General features: G+C 53.5%; 1 protein-coding gene across 3 annotated transcripts in view; it reads left to right on the plus strand.

The window, feature by feature from the left end:
* Positions 1-14,032, plus strand: part of FAM107B (family with sequence similarity 107 member B) — a 70,387-nt gene that overhangs the window by 19,222 nt on the left and 37,133 nt on the right. The window contains exon 1 of one of the 3 annotated variants that reach the window (XM_058282380.1): positions 8,139-8,266. The exons of the other annotated variants lie outside the window; for them this stretch is intronic. The gene's annotated coding sequence lies outside the window, so the exon portion shown is untranslated. Of the gene's footprint in view, positions 1-8,138; positions 8,267-14,032 lie in introns of those variants that run through there. 3 annotated transcript variants of the gene reach the window in all.

Below are 14,032 nucleotides of genomic sequence, written 5' to 3' on the forward strand. Positions count from 1 at the left end.
TCCAGTAGGTGAGATGGCTTACCTTTCCAAAGCCACACAGAATAAGACCGGTTTAGATTTGAATCACAGAGGGTAACTGAGCTTTCTGTCTTCTCAATAGGCTTGCTGAAGGAAAGAATATTTGGGAGGAAAATTCTGCAGAACACATTATTTTAGGTCCATCTGGATATGTAGTTAGAAGTCTGGGAGGTTGAGTGTGAGCAGCAGGTTAGCTTTTTCTTTCAGTGAATTAAAATGAACTAGGGAAGCATCTACCGTATAAGAGGTCCAGGGTTCAATTTCCAGGGCCTCCTGGTGAAAAGCAGGCTGGCCAGCATGGTGAGCTGGCCATGTGGAGTGCTGGTCCACGCGGAGAGCTGGTCCAGGTGGAGAGCTGGTGCAGCAAGATGATGCAACAGAAAGAGACGCAGAGGAGAGACAATAAGAGATGCAGCAGACCAGGGAGCTGGGGTGGGGAAGAGATCGAGCGCCTCTCTCCACTCTAGAAGGTCCCAGGATGGGTTCCTGGTGCCGCTTAAAGAGAAGACAAGCAGACACAGAAGACACAGCAGGTAGCAAGTGCACAACAACTGTGTGTGTGTGTGGGAGATAAACAACTAAGTAAATCTTTAAAAATAAATAAATAAATAAATAAAATGAATTAAAGGCCAGGCACAATCCAATGCCTTTGCCTTTTTTTGTTGTTCTTTCTTCTCTTTTTTAAACAAATCAGTTTCATTGATACCTATTTATAAAGCATAAATCCATGCAAAGCTTACAACTGCCACAAATCAATTCTATTGATGCATATTAATAAAGCATAAATCCATCCAAAGTGTATGGTCTCCCTTGACCTTTAACAGGCTTGTTTGTTTTTTTTGTTTAAAACGGAAAATAGCCCTGTGTTCCGTGCACTTTTATTTGTGAGGAGCTGAATAAAGGATAGTGTCCACTCTATCTGTGTCACCGCACGTGGGAAACTTCTGTCATAACGCCGTGATTCTTTTCTCCCTCAAGAAGGTGGGAGGATGCTTTTTTTCTGATAATGAAAAGTATGTAAAGTCCAGTTTTCTTTCTTTGGTCCTGGCCATAAGGAAGCGTAAAAAACAACATTTAACACTGACATGTAGAAATTACTTTAACCCGCGTGTGTGGTCCTTTTGCTGTTTCTTCTGTAGGATGGCTTTGACTTTCTCTCCTTTTGTATCAACCCGGTTTGCATATATGACTTTTATTTTAAGGTACCCCAAATCTTCTTTGGAAAGAACGAGGGGATGACAGCCATTTTATCCTCTCCCCACCTCCCAGGAGAGGTGTTGTGAGGGAACTTGTTTTGAAATTTTGTTGCCCTTGGGTACTTTTATTTGGGTAATACTACTGACAGAAAATTCTGTATTTGCTAAGGTAGAATCTCCATTTCTTTGACTCATAAGCCTGGGGTACCATTTATTGGGTTGCTGCCAGCTGGGTAGGGAGGTAGGAAATTTTAAATAACCACAATGCAGTTTTGCAGTGACTCTCCCAGTGGCTTTATCTGGATTATTCCAATTGTGAGTTTTTGTTACTTAGCAGCAGACGGCTTTAAAATAAACATGCACTGCCTTGGGGAAACCCAAGAACTAACTTCTGAACATTACCTTGGGGAAACCCAAGAACTAACTTCTGAACATTAAAATACAATTTCTTGAGTTTTGCTTTTGCCAAACTGTTCATTCAGTAATTTGGTGAGTGCCTTCCCACGTTTAAAGGCTTTCACTAGTTGGTGTGGATGTTTACAGATGATGCCTAAATAGCCAAACCTCCTTTCACGAAGCTTACATGTTTTATGATTTTATTATATTAGTAAATTTAAAATTAGTAAAATTAGTAAATTTAAAAATGAGGGTGGTGCATTTGTTATAACTGATGAACTAATACTGATACCACTTTAGTAACTAAAGTCCATAGTTTACAGTAGGGTTCCCTCTTTTTCACTCTGTGTGTGTGTGCAGTTCTTAGGGTTTTTTTGGTCGTTCTTTGGGTTTTGACGAGTCTGTATTGTCTTGTATCTGCCAACATGGTACCATTCATGAAGCTTACATACGAATAAATTACTTTTCAAAATTGGTGTGTGAAACTGGTGGACTTCTTCAGAGGCAAATTAAGGAAACGTTTTTCCCCGTGGGAAATCATTTTATTTACTAACTTGAGCGTAATGCTTATCATTAATATAACGCTTGGGCCTTTTCTAGGTGTGAGTTTAATGGACTTTTCCCATGAGACCTGTAGAAGTTAATGGAAAACAACTATGCTTTTTTTTTCCTTCATTATAATTTTGGTAAAGTCTTAAAATGAAATATGTGAACCACATTCTCAATTTTGGTCTGCGTTTGAACAGAAACTTTCTATACTTTCTAGGGAATCTGATGGAAAATGGCCCGTGAGGGGTGATACACCACAGGGGACCCAATAAATCAGTAACCGCTTCCTTGAGTCAACATTTGGTTCGATCCGTGCTAGTCCTCAGTGGCCGTTGGTGGACGCGGCCTGCATATTTCTCTCCTGCCTCTTTCTCCCCTCATTTCAGTTTCTTCTGAAACAGCCGTGGGTTTCTCTTGTTGAACCGGACTTCCCCGGTCAGCCCTTCGGTCTTTCGACTGGGAGTGCCCAGGGGCGGGTCGCAGCTGCTCCGCCTGGGGGGAGCGCATCCTCCAGCGAATGCTCTTAGAATCGGGACAGAAAGGGAAGAGCCGGGCGTGACCTCCCCTCTTGGCAGGTCTGAGGTGAATTCTTTTCCCTGTTGACGACTTGAAGTATTCATAAGCCAGGGGCATTATTTCAGAATCTCCAAAGGAAATGTGTAGAGGGACAGAAGCATTTATTCTTGATTTTTCTTCACTGTATTTTTAACCAAAAAATTCTCAAAAAGCGAAGAAAGATGAATCAAAATGGAGTGTGTGGAATGCCTTCAGTCAGCCGATGTTCATTAAAATCGTAAGAAAGATCCAGTATCACAGGGAAGGGGCTCTTTCCACGTTCAGGGAAAGCTGGAGGATGAGTTCAGTTGGGGAGAGCTGGGGAAAGGAGCATCAGTGACAGCGCCCGAAATAAAACTTACTTTAACTGCACATTTTTCCTGGCCTGCTGCAGTCCCAGAAATACTGTCCGCGGTTCGTTTGGAAGAAAAAAAAATGACTTTAGTCTGGGTTGGTATGTGAGTAGGAAACTTGATTATGAGTAAATACTTTCATTCATATTTGTGGTAATAAAACCATTGGGCCTCCTGAACCAGAGTTCCCAATTTGGCATGTGTTGCTGTGTTGTAAGTATAGTTTGTAGATCTCAGTTTAAGGGCACTTGGAACACAGGACCTAAATTTAGGATATAAGAGAGCAGGGCTCCTCCTGCCATTCTGAGGGCTGAAATCCTAGGACCTCACCGTAAAAAGCCAGAGCAAGGAGCGGATTAGCTCAGTGGTTGAGTGCCTGCCTCCCACGTTAGAGGTCCTGGGTTCAATCCCTGAAAAGGCCAGGGCAATCACTGTGCTATATTAATTCAGGTACTTTCTAAAAGAAAAGGAGTTTTGAAAAAGAAATAATTTTTTGATTAAAAAGAGCCTTGTGTTGGTTATGCTCTTTGATCTACTGTCTGAAATCTGGTTTTATTTCTCCTTTTTCCTAATTTTAGTAGAGGTGACAGGTTACTAATGCCAAAATACTTTGGGAAGATTCAATCTAACAAAATGCCCTCTTCTAGTCAGTGATTTGAGCGTTTCTATTCTGAACTAAATTTTCATAATGCTCTTAAGTTTCCCATCCCCAGATACTCTTAGAGCATTGGGATTGTCCTTGAATTCTGTACGAGCATCCTTATTCTGGTTTTATAGATGAAAAATCTACAGTCCAAAGGAGTGAGCACACTCTCAGGATTCGAATGCTGCAGAATCTCACCGTAAATATTTCTGTACAGTTGTGCTGATTTCACTCACAGCACATCATCCGTAGAATGCCTTTGTTTGTTAGCGACGCTTTCCAGTTTTTGACTGCTTTCCAACTCAGCGGTTTCTGTACTGAGTCACAGCCAGCATTTTAAAACATAAAGTAGATTAGAAAACGGGTGCTCATACGAGGTTAAATACTGTCCTGTGAAACGTGTGTGCGTGCACATGCTCACTGTAATGTAACGTGTGCGCACGTGCTCACTGTAATGTAACGTGTGTGTGCACGCGCTCACTGTAATGTAACGTGTGCGCACGTGCTCACTGTTATATAACGTGTGTGTGCACGTGCTCACTGTAATGTAACGAGTGTGTGCACACGCTCACTGTAATGTAACGAGTGCGTGCCCGTGCTCACTGTAATGTAACGTGTGTGTGCCCGTGCTCACTGTAATGTAACGTGTGTGTGCCCATGCTCACTGTAATGTAACGTGTGTGTGCACACGCTCACTGTAATGTAATGAGTGTGTGCACACGCTCACTGTAATGTAACGTGTGTGCACATACTCACTGTAATGTAACGTGTGTGCACGTGCTCACTGTAATGTAACGTGTGTGCACACGCTCACTGTAATGTAACGTGTGTGTGCACGCGCTCACTGTAACGTAACGTAACTGTAATGTAACGTGTGTGTGCACACGCTCACTGTAATGTAACGAGTGTGTGCACGCGCTCACTGTAATGTAACATGTGTGCACATACTCACTGTAATGTAACGTGTGTGCACATACTCACTGTAATGTAACGTATGTGCACATACTCCCTGTAATGTAACGTGTTTGTGCACATGCTCACTGTAATGTAACGTGTGTGTGCCCATGCTCACTGTAATGTAACATGTGTGCCCATGCTCACTGTAATGTAACGTGTGTGTGCCCGTCCTCACTGTAATGTAACGTGTGTGTGCACGCGCTCACTGTAATGTAACGTGTGTACACGCGCTCACTGTAATGTAACGTGTGTCCACATACTCACTGTAATGTAACGTGTGTGCACACGCTCACTGTAATGTAACGTGTGTGCACGCGCTCACTGTAATGTAACGTGTGCACGCGCTCACTGTAATGTAACGTGTGTGCACATGCTCACTGTAATGTAACGTGTGTGCACGCGCTCACTGTAATGTAACGTGTGTGTGCACGTGCTCACTGTAATGTAACGTGTGTGTGCACGCGCTCACTGTAATGCAACGGGTGTGTGCCCATGCTCACTGTAATGTAACGTGTGTGTGCACATGCTCACTGTAATGTAACGTGTGTGCACGCGCTCACTGTAATGTAACGTGTGTGTGCACGCGCTCACTGTAATGTAACGTGTGTGTGCACGCGCTCACTGTAATGTAACGTGTGTGTGCACGTGCTCACTGTAATGTAACGTGTGTGTGCACGCGCTCACTGTAATGTAACATGTGTGCACATACTCACTGTAATGTAACGTGTGTGTGCACATGCTCACTGTAATGTAACGTGTGCGTGTATGCACATGCTCACTGTAATGTAACGCACATACTTTACATTACAGTGAGCACGTGCACACACGTTACATTATAGTAACGTGCTCACTGTAATGTAACATGTTTTCTAAAAGACCGTGAATTCCAGGCCAGCCATCCTGTCGGTGCTGGCTCCCCAGGCCCTCTGGTTGGGGTGCACCCTGCCTGAGACCCGTTATGCTTGCGTGGTGGTTCTCTTGGTGCCCGAGGGATGGACCTAGCCAGGCTCTTCCACTTTGCTTTCTCTTTGCCAAGTTTGTGTGTCTCTTTAATGAAAAGTATCCTACTATGAGGCATAAACTACTAAAAATAGAGATTTTAAAAAGAGACCTCCTCCTTCACGCAGTGCAAGGCGCTCCACTCCTCCAGTGCTTATTCTTGATGTACAGACAACTTATTTTTTTAGAAGATATATGTTAACTATTTTATTCCCTCCCGCCCCTTTGTGTTGCGCTCGCAGTCTGCTCTCTGAATCCGTTCGCTGTGTGCCCTCTGGTCTGCTTGTCTTCTCTTCTCGTCTTCTCTCGAGGAGGCACTGGGAACGGATCCTGAGGCCTCCAGTGTAGGGGAGAGGCGCTCAGTCACTTGAGCCTCCCGGCTCCCTGGTTTGTTGTGCCTCTCGTTGTCTCTCCTCTCTCTTCTTTTTGTTGTACCTGCTCTCCATGAGGGCCGGCTCGCCTTCACCAGGAGGCCCTGGGAAGCAAGCCCTGGACCTCCCACGTGGCAGACGGGAGCCCAAGCGCCTGAGCCACAGCCGCTTCCCGACAGCTTAGTTTTAGGTGCTCCCTGAGGTGCGCTGTGCTGGCAGGGCCAGTGTTTTCATGAAAGGCTGTCATGAAGGAATATGCTCATGAAAATAGCCCCTTTTCCTGGTGCTCTCAGCACAGCAGAGGGGAGCGTGATCTTTGGAATAAACCAGACCCAGAGTCACACATCCTGTTACTCACTAGCTGTGACCAATTATGAACTAATTAGGAAGGGATTCTGTCATCTTCATGCAGAAGGCGTCAGGCCGGGGGCCTCGTGTGGGGTGGAGACGGTTGGAGAAAGGCGGGACGGAATGTCGGTCATTTCCGACACTTCACACCGAGTGTGCCGTCGCCTAATTCCTTCCCAGGCGTGCGGGACCCTCGTGCCCAGGCCTTTTTCCTCAGTCTCCCGTCCTGGTGGGTGCGCTGGGGCAGAAGGCGGTGGCGCCTGACTGACCCGTTTGATTTTCTGCCCAGGGGTGGGCCCGCCGAGTCACTCACGGCGTCGTGGGGCGGCTGTGGTACTGCTTGGTCTTGAGGAATGCAAAGCAGGAACTCGGCCCGCGGCGGCGGCGGCGGTGCTTCCCGGCGCTGCCCGCGTCCCGCCAGCGTGCCCGCGGCTCCGGGGACCCCGCGGGGACTCGAGGCAGTTCCCACAGCGAGAGCAGAAACCCGGCTCGCCTCGGAGCCTTTGGCTGAGGCCTCTCCAGTTGGTGTGGGGGGCAGAAACTGTTGTAGGTAGGACGATGAAATTTATAAAAGCGTTTTCAGAGAGGTTCGCGCACCTGTCACGTGGCCGCGTCCCGAGCGGCTCACGGCACAGGACGCAGGGAGTCACGGCTCGTTCGTAGAGCTCCACTGGAGGAGCTGGGCCAGGTGCCTGGGAAGTACCCTGTCGTCCACAGATTAACACCAAGTGACGTTTTGGGGGCTTTGCGTCTTGGGTGGTTGGCGTACCCCGTTCTCAGTGAGGTTGTCTTGTAAATCCCCGCTGAGCAGAGCAGAGCTCGGCCAGGTCTCGTGACACGTTTTGTGCTGAGCTGAGGGTGCTTCTTGTCGGCAGGCCCAGACGACGGAGGAGGAGCAGGGGGCGCGGCGCACGCACGGGGCCTCGATTCACGTCGTCGTGTGGCGTAGCCCGTGCGCAGCGACTCGCCCGCAGGGAAGCCGAGGGCGCCGGCCGGAGCCCGCAGCCGCTGGAGCTTGTGCCACCCCTTGGGCGGGTCTCCCTGTCTCGGGGGCCGGTGTCGCCTCGGGGGCGCGTGTGTCGCCTCTGGGACGTCCGCTCGGTGCTCGTGGGCCAGCGCAGGCCTCTGTGCTGTGGGGCCCGCTCCCGGCCTCGAGCTGGATTAATTTTCTGACAACCGAGGGCTGATGTCCAGGACTGCAAGGACTCTCAGGACTGCAAGGACGCTCAGCATACGCTGTCAGGACGGGGCTGGGACCCGTCCCTTCCTTCCCTGGCGACGTTTCCCCGCTGTATTAAACCCCTCTGAGGCAGTAGGGCAATCTCAGCACCTTGCGGCAGAGGCCGTGCTTCCGTGGGCTGGTGTCCTCAGCAGCGGGTGACGTGAGCGTGCGTTCACAAGCCACCTGCCCCGGGAAGCCTGCGTCCCAAAGGTTCAGCCGCGGGGACCTTGGCGGGGTGCAGCGCCGCCCAGGGCAGGGCAGGGGGGCTGTGCGTGCCTTGCTGCTCGTTGTCACAGCGCTCAAGGACAGAGCTGGTGCGGGAGGGGCCGGTGTTTGCCGGCGCTGGTCCAGTCCAGTCAATGTGCGCGGGGGGAGTTTGCTCTCAGGGGGAGTAGCTGATCGTTGACGTGCAGCGCAGCCTCCTGGCGCTGCCAGCGCCGGGTGTTCCTGGACTCGGGAGCCCCGTGACTGGTACCAGCGCGTGCCCGTGGCCTTCCATTGTCTGCTCCAGTTCCTTGGCTGCGCGGGGTCATTCCGCTGCGCGCAGCGACGCGGGTGCCCTCTCGCCCGCTTTCTCGAGTTGCCGCAGCTTCTCCCTTCAGACTCGAGCTGTCACTTTCCTGATTTCCAGAAAGAGGGCTTTTTGCAGCGGGGCGGTGGTAAGTTCTTGTTTTGGACACTTTCTTCCCTGCTTGCAGCACTGTGAGGTCTTCCCGTCATCCTTTGACTTGCTGCCTCGGACGGGGAACCCGCAGGTGTCCAGAGAGGTCAGAGCTCGGCGCCTGGAACCGTTCGTGCCCGAGGCCTTGACCCACAGCAGGCAGGGCTGCCGCTCCTGGTACATTTTTTGCTCTTACCAAAGGATGACTTTTCCCCTTGGAATTTCCTTTGTGTCTGGGGTAAAGACAAGCCTCGGGCTCTCCCTATGGCCCCGCGTTAATCTCACCTGAAAGTCGTGGCTGAGGGGAACACACCTGGAGAAGAGGAGAGAGCTGGCTCCTCAAATCCATGGGGCGGGCGCCGTGCCTGTCCCGGAGTCTGGCTTCTTTGCCATCCTAAACTGTTTTATTTCCAATATTTCTTCAAAGTGCAGCCATCTCGGCCAGACCCTCTCAAAAGAATTTTTTTGTGTGTGTTCAGTAGTTTTCGTCTTCGTTATTCCTTAAATGTCTGGGATCTGGACGATTAAATTGTGTATTTCCTTTGAAGGTTTCCATTTCAGGTAAAATGGGACCATCCAGTGGAAATGAGAGGGCTGACTCATATTTCGAAGTTATTCATCTTAACAGAATAACACTTGCTTGGAAATGGTTTTGTTAGTTGCCTTCACTTTCTCCCTAAGAGTTGTTGGCTTAAAAAAACAAGTGACAGCAGCGGCAGAAAAACAGCCTGATATGCCCAGAATGCAGGTGGCCTCTTTTTCCTTGGGTGGGGCCTAGGAAAGACCGTTTTTGGGTGTTCTCTCTGGAAACTGTTTTCACGCGGTCTTAAGACACATCTACTGCGAAGAGGACGCGTGCTCCTCGCCTCGGCGCGGTCACTCCTCGCTCGCTGCCTCACCGCACGTCCCGCAGGCCTGGTGGTGCAGGGACGCAGTGAAACCCCAGTGTCGTTCTTTTTTTTTTTTTTTAAGACTTATTTATTTATTTAATTCCCCCCCTCCCCTGGTTGTCTGTTCTTGGTGTCTATTTGCTGCGTCTTGTTTCTTTGTCCGCTTCTGTTGTCGTCAGCGGCACGGGAAGTGTGGGCGGCGCCATTCCTGGGCAGGCTGCTCTTTCTTTTCACGCTGGGCGGCTCTCCTCACGGGCGCACTCCTTGCGCGTGGGGCTCCCCCACGCGGGGGACACCCTTGCGTGGCACGGCACTCCTTGCGCGCATCAGCACTGCGCATGGCCAGCTCCACACGGGTCAAGGAGGCCCGGGGTTTGAACCGCGGACCTCCCATATGGTAGACGGACGCCCTAACCACTGGGCCAAAGTCCGTTTCCCAGCCCCAGTGTCGTTCTTGAAGGACGGCTCTCCCTGGCTCTGTCTCTCGCACACACGCTTTCTTTTTTGGTAGGTGTATTTGCAGTGTCTTTCTGTTTGGGAAAAAAAATATGGGCAGCCCTTATCAACATAGGGCATTTGTCTTCCTAGAACGCAGTTCTGCTTATAGCTAAAAATAAAATTCTCACCCGCCGTGATAAATGCCCACTTTTTCTACATGATACCTATTAGGCGTAACATTTGGAAGCTTTATTTTACGAAAATGGTCTCTTTCCATAGCTAATAAAAAGGACTTCTAAAGATTTATTTATCTGGTAATTCTATTTGTAGATGATAGACAACTGGGGCCGAGGGGCGGCTCCTGCTCTAGATTCCAAATTCTCATGTTGAGGGTCCTCTAGGCTTGTCCTGCTTGGCTGGTTTTCCGGGTCGGTGCTCCCCGGTCCTGGGGGAGCCGTGAGGGACACCTGTGAGGCATGTGGGCCCCAGCTCGGTTTGGTGTCAAGCCTGGACTTTAGGGGGACGGGGGAGAGTGAGCTGAGACCCGCTGGTGCTTCAGGAGGGGACCTCCGTGCCCCCCAAGATCCTAAGTGTCTTGAGTCGTCGCATCCCTGGGGGCCTGGGGAGCTCCCCGCACGCCCGGGCCTGGCGGGGGGCGAGGCCGGGCTGAGCGCTTGTCCTCGGTGGAGGAGCCTTGCTGCATGCATATAGACTGGGCTGAGCGGTTGCTCTCGGTGGAGGAGCCTTGCTGCATGCATATGGATTCCCACCCCCAGGAATGCCACGGAGCAGTGAGTGCTGGAGCCCGTGTTCATGGCCGAGCCCTGCCGGCCACCTCGGCACTTACCTACAAGTCGGTGTAACCTTGGCACGCGTGCGCACGCCAGCATGACCCACACAGCACACGCCCTCTCCTTCCTTCCTCGGCGACACGAGGACTTTCACTGTCTAGAAATGTGTTTCCGTACGATAGATCCCCTCGGAGTTATGACCGACGGTGACGTCAGCAGGTCACGGCGCTCCTGGGTTCAGTCAGCAAACACCTGTTGGGAGTGGAATGCAGAGGGTCCCAGGGGACCTCTGGGCTGGGCGAGGGTTGGAATGGGAGTGCAGGGGTGCCTGCGGGGCGGGCGCCGGACCTGGGTCCCGCGAGGGAAGGATTCGGCTTCGGGCCTCTTCCACGAGGACGAGGAGCCGCCCCGGAGCATGGGGAGCTTGGAAGATCCCCGGCCTCGCTTCAGGACAGTGTCTGTAAGAATGACGATCCCGGGGCTTAGAGCCCCCCGTGGCCCTTGTTCCTGGCATGGGGGACACCCACTCTCCGTTCTTGCCGTTTCGTCTGTGTGGAGGTCTGGAGCTGGAGGCCTTGGACTTAGCCCCTTCCTGCGGGGTGAGTAGGCCCTTGGGTGAGGCTGCAGCAGTTGTCCGAGGCCCACGGTCAGGCTGGGTCCTTGGAAGGGGTGGGATCCAGACAGCGATCCCCGGGGGAGCAGCCGGAGCTGAGCATCACGGGCCGGAAGAGAAGGGGGGCCCGGGAGCGGCTGCGGGGGCCCCGGACACGCTCAGGGCCGGGACTGTCAGCAGCCGGCCCCAGAGGGCCCGTCTGGGGGAAAGCGTCACCCCGACGGGGCCTTGACGTGGCCTTGGCCCTAGCCTCACGGCCATGCGCTGTCAGTTCCCATTGCGTGGTATTTGCTCCAGCAGCTGGGAAATGCCGTGCCGGCCGCCAGCTGCCCAGCTCCCACGCCCACTCCTGGCCTGCCGCAGCCCTGGCATGGGGCTGTCCAGCCCCTCGACCGCGGGCCTCACCTGCCCTTCCTTGGGGACCCTCCTCTGGGGCGGCTGAACCCGTCCCCAGGGTGCCCTTGCCCAAGCCTTCCGCCGTGCGCTGACACTCCTTCCAGCGTCTTCACCCCAGTCCCCTCTGGGCCCGGTGCCCTATCGCACACTACCTTGGCAGCCTCAGCGGGGCGGCTGCACCGGGTGGCCCTTGGGGTCTGGGCCCCCTGCCGATCTGCGCTCCTCCGGGGCTGTGACCCCTCCCTCATGGAAGGTGTTGGCGTCCGGACCACAGTCACGTGCCCAGGGGCCTTGTTACTCAAGCTCTCCGGGTGATCCCGGTGGTAGCCATGGGCGACTAGCACCCCAGGGTGCCCGGACTTGCGGGGGGGGGCTTTCCAGCACACGGGGCATTCCACTTTCCAGCTGTGTTGGCTTGCTGGGGTCCGGGGGCTCCCCAGGGCGTGGGGTTTCAGTGCCGAAGCCCAGAAGCCCCTGCACAGATCGCAGCACGTGGGCTGACCGCCAGCAATGGCCGCTCTGCGCCCTGTTGCTGTCGGGAACTGCCTACCCTCCTCGCCTGAGGTCAGGAATGCTGCTCGCCGACCACGGCCTCCTGCCCTTCAGTCGCGGCACGGCCGGTCCCAGCTGCATCAGCGCTGCCCCTTCCCGGTCATTCCCCCTCCCCTGCCCTCCCCTGCCCAGACCTGCCTCTGCTCCTGAGCGGGGAGTACCCCGAGACAGAAGGACAGCCGGGAGACCGCGGAGCCCCGGGGGCCCAGCGACGCATGCGCGTGCGGCAGGAAGGAGGAGGGTCTCCGCAGCGCCGGGCCGGTGAGGCAGAAACGGCGGCGCAGTTCAGAAGAACTAAGGCATCCTCTGGGTTTAGCTGCAGGGGACGGCCTCGGGAGGCTGCCTTCATGGGTCTGGGACCCCCGCAGGCCCGGCTCTGAGGGCCCATAGTTGCTTAGTGCCTTGCTGTGCCCTGTTGGAATTCTCGGTGGTTTGCACTTTGCGGGGGGCCCTGCAAATTATGGAGCTGGTTGCGCCTCTCAGCAGTTTCAGTGAAGTGGTGCAGATGAAAACCAGGACGTAGAGGTTCGAGGAGTGCCTGGAGAGACACGTAGACGCCGGGGGCGGGTGGCCCCGAGGCCCGCTGGTGTGTGTTTTAGGCCTCTGCAATGCACCACTTTCAAGACCCGTCTGCTGTTTTCTCCCAGCCCCAGACCCCTTCTCTCAAGTGTCCCCATGTCCGCACGTGGCGCCAGCCTCGCCCTGGTGTCCGAGTCCTCGCCCCGTCCCTGCGCGCGCTCTTCCTTGGCCTGGAGCGCTTGCACCCCTTTCTCCTTCGTCGTCTGGCTCGTCCTGTCCTGACGTCTGTCCACCGCACGGCGGAACGCTCTCCCTCAGACCGTGCTCCCAGGGCCGCCTTCCTGGATTCCGAGGCCTCCGCCCGCGGCCAGCACGCGCCGTCGCCCCCCCGTGGCCCAGCGCCTGCGTCCCCTTCCCGCGTGGCCGCGTCCGAGCGCGGGGCTTTGGTCTGGGGGCTGCTTCATCCTCGTGGCGTCTGCCACGTGCGCGGTGAACGTGTGTCCTCGCGCCCGAGTCTTCACGATCAGCCTGTTGTGTGTGTGAGTTGTGTGTGTGTGACTGACTTCGCAACAGTGTGGCATTGTTTATGAATTCCAAGAATAAGATACTGGATTATGTTTGTGGACTGGTCTGTCCCTCTGGGCGTACTAGATGGGCTTGGATTCAGAGGTTTTATTTTTCCTTGATTAAATAATGACTAAGGCTTTGGTTGGGCCCTGTCAGTAGGACGTTGAGGCAATGACATGGCAGAAGAAAAGTTGAAGTCTTGATGCTGGAGCCCTGGGAAGTAGGCACACAGAGAAGCAGGTACGGGAGGCGGGCAGGAAGGCCCCATTAGACCCGGCAGAGGCCCTGGGAGGAGAGCCGTTCACCTGAGAGTTCACAGCTGGCCTTGTGCAGAGAGCAGAACGCTGAGCCCGGAGAGAGACGAGCCTTATCCCAGCCCGCGGCTGAGATGGGAAGGGCTGGGACGGCGGAGCCTGGAGAGGAAAAGGGAGGCCAAACCCAGGCAGACACCAGCAGCCACCTGCTCCAGCACGTGGCAGTGTCACACTTCACGGCTTTGTGACTGTGAGCTCCTACCCCAAGTAATTTCTGGTATTCTGTGTCAGCACCCTTGGGCTGACTGACACAGGCCTCTTCACGGAAAGGACAGTGACCCAGCATTTTCGGCTCTCAAAGTGGAAGGAGTGTGTCACCTCATGCCAGCTTTGTTCCTCTGGATTGTTGCTTAGAGAGTAAAGATGTAACAGACACTGAGCAGGGGCTCGAGTGAGTTGTGGGCACTCATCTGGCAAGGCCCTGCAGAATTCACAGAGTCGCCTGTGTGACTTAGGCAGGAGGAAGTAAACAGGTGCTGATAGGCTGTGGGGGTGACTGAGAGTCAGATGCTGAAGTTTCATGTTCTTAGCCACAAGTGGAGGCAGGGGCGGGTAGAGATCCACGGCTCTGATTTCGGGGCCCTCTCTCTTCCCGTCCGCCTGCAGTTCCTGCCTTGGTGAAGGCGGGTTTGGTAACAGACTGACGCAATCGGGGAAGTGTTTGGGGCCTAACCACTTCGAGCA

The sequence above is a fragment of the Dasypus novemcinctus genome, chromosome 20 (genome assembly GCF_030445035.2).
Source record: "Dasypus novemcinctus isolate mDasNov1 chromosome 20, mDasNov1.1.hap2, whole genome shotgun sequence".
NCBI lineage: Eukaryota > Metazoa > Chordata > Mammalia > Cingulata > Dasypodidae > Dasypus > Dasypus novemcinctus.